Source organism: Elephantulus edwardii, unplaced genomic scaffold (assembly GCF_000299155.1).
Source record: "Elephantulus edwardii isolate Elephantulus edwardi_28Jun2011 unplaced genomic scaffold, EleEdw1.0 scaffold00236, whole genome shotgun sequence".
NCBI lineage: Eukaryota > Metazoa > Chordata > Mammalia > Macroscelidea > Macroscelididae > Elephantulus > Elephantulus edwardii.
Genome location: NW_006399986.1, coordinates 1,868,728 through 1,871,583, shown reverse-complemented (window position 1 = coordinate 1,871,583; position 2,856 = coordinate 1,868,728).

Below are 2,856 nucleotides of genomic sequence, written 5' to 3'. Positions count from 1 at the left end.
AATTATTTTTAAATTTTTTTTACTACTTTTTAATTACTTTCTAGGTACTTTTGACTCAGCATCTCATGAACCGTGGGCTCGCACCAAGAGGGGAGTTTTATTACAAGGTTGCAAACCTTGTCTCTCCAAGGGAAAGGGCTCAGGGGCTATTTTTTGTCTAGGTTAAGGATCTGGGATTGAGCTCATGTTGATCCAGCATTTTTAGGTGGGAAATGCAGCGTGATCTTTAGAAAAGGAGACATTCAATGAATCAGTGTTTGCCCACTGGTGGACTCCAATCTGCGTCTCTCTAGTGAAACTCTTTGGTCATCACCAAGGACGTGCCAATGATTTTTTTTTCTGGTTTTTTTTTTTTTTTTTGATGGATACTTTCTGGAAGGTCCTACCAGTGTTACTGGGTTGGCACCTGAGTGTTCTTAGGAAACTTAATAGATTGGTTAAGAGGGAACAGGTACGAGGGGCTCATGTAAGGTGTGTCCTGGACACTGTGCTGCCCTCCTTATTAACTCTGATGTATTCTGAACATTGAGGTCTGAACAGCCTCAGGGTAAATCCTGTCATTATAAAAAGAAAGTGGGAAATTATAACTTGGAGGAAAATCACATAGTAATTCTGTTAAAACTTAAAACAATGTAAAGGTTTCTTTCCTGTTTATTGAAAAGTCCATCTATGATACAAAAGTGAAGGTCTTTCCTCCCCACCCCCTTAAATTATGATTCGGATAAAACTTTACAAAGCAGTTGGTTTTCCATTCCCGCGTTCATTCAGATGCCCCACCCCTTCAGTCCTCAGTGCATGTCCTGTTCCTGTCTTGCTCATTGTCGTACAGATGATGTCTGATCCTCCATTCATTTCAGATTGACTTTTTACCTATTCCAGTGAATTGCTCGTTATCTATTCAATCTTTTCCTGCTTTCCCTCCACGCCTCCAACCCTCCTGCTTTTGTAACACTGGTTGTGTACAGTATTTCTCTTTTTGTGTCTGAATTATACTTCATACAGCAGGATGTCCTGTAGACTCCTCTGTGTTGTGCAGTGTTTCAGAAATGTATCATTGTTTTCTATACTGTGTATCAAGTTCCCACAGTGTATTTGTTTGTTGATGGTCACTCACTTGAGCTGCATACATCATTTTACTTTTGTGACTTATGCTGCAGGAAATATGTGTGTGCATGCATCTCTTTTGTATGACAACTCTGATAGTTTTAGAACATATTTCCAGGAGTAGAATAAACTGGGTAAAATGATACTTTTCTTTTTAACCTTCAGAGATACCACCTGAGAACTTTGCTTGGTGGTGGTACCGTTTTACCATCTCACCAGGAGTGCATGAGAGTTCAAATCGCCACATCGTCACCAGTTTTTGTTGTTTTCTGTCCTTTTGAACTTTGCCCTTGTTGCTGGGCTTAGGTGATCCCTCATTGTTCGTTTCCTTTGCTTTTTTCCAATAGCTAGTGATATTGAACATTTTTTCATGTGTGTGTTGACTATGTGAGTATCCTGTTTGGTGAAGAGTATTTTCATAATTTCTACTTATTTTGTAGTTGAATTGTATGTCTTTTTTCTTGTTCAAGACGTGAGGAATTATATAAATTTTAGATACTAATTACTTATGAGTTATGTTGAAGGACCCCCAAACCGCTGGTCCTGTTCTGTCCCGAGTGGACGGCGAAGACCCAAGACTCCAAGATGCAACAGCAAGAGATAAGAGGTTTATTGCGGAGCTCAGGGCTGACCCTTATCTCTCGCAGGAGACAAAGGAGCCGACCCCAGCAGACACAGTTGGGTTTTTTTTATACACTTTAGGGGGATACAACTGAGTATCAGCTTCTCATTGGGTGATGAAAGCACAATTTGAATTCATTGGTTCAGTGTTCGCTCAGGGTTTACACAGCATTTTTGCACGTAGCACTTGCGGCAGTCACGTAGCACATGTAGCAGTTAGATAGATCTTTAACTATAGGGTGGTGTCTTAAGTACACAGTGAGTTCAAACTCCAGGGCAGTGGAAAAGCACAAGATACATTGGTTATCAGTCGGGAAACAAAGGCACATGGGTTATCAGTTGAGCTTGTTTGCTCTGCCTTTCTGCTAGCTATTCTTGAAATACTGTTGCCCTGGATACCTGGGTGTGGGGCTTTAAAAATTAACTTAGCTGAGAACTATAGAAACTTGAGTTTAATTCAGCTGAGAACTATAGGGACTATTTTAATTTCAATCTTTTCAGTGTCATTTCTATTTTCCCATTTTGTAGACTTTCTGTTCACCCTAATACGTAAATTTTTTGAGGACTGCAGGGATTTTTGGGTTTTAGAAGATCCTATTTATCTATTTTCTTTGCTGGTTGTCCATTCTTGGCCATTTCAAATCCCATTAATCCTATTAATTTATTATTAATCCTATTAATTACATAGTGTAGGGATTCTAAATTTGTTCCCTTTTTTTTCTTTCATTTTTTGTTAAAAAATTCTTTGTATCCAATTAATCTTGATTTTTGCATGTGGTGTCAGATGTGGATATTGTTTCAAACTTCTACAGACAGATGTCTTGTTTTGCCAGAGTCCTTTCTGAGTGCCTTGGGGTGTTGTTAAGAAGCGTTTTCCTGCCATTTTAAAGGTATATGCTTGAAATCCCCCAACTGCCCTTGGGAGAAAGGTGGGCATTCTCGTCCTGTGGTTTCCTCCCGCTTAAAACCTGCCGGAGGGTCAGCGAGGTGTCTGTTGCCCCTCAGTGGTACACAACGACAACATTTGTTAAAGATACTGCCAGGTTTTGGATGTCTTTTTGAAAGATAATTTGGTATAAGTGGCTGAGCGGATTTCTGGGCTCTCGACTCCCTTCCGCTGGTGTTTACATT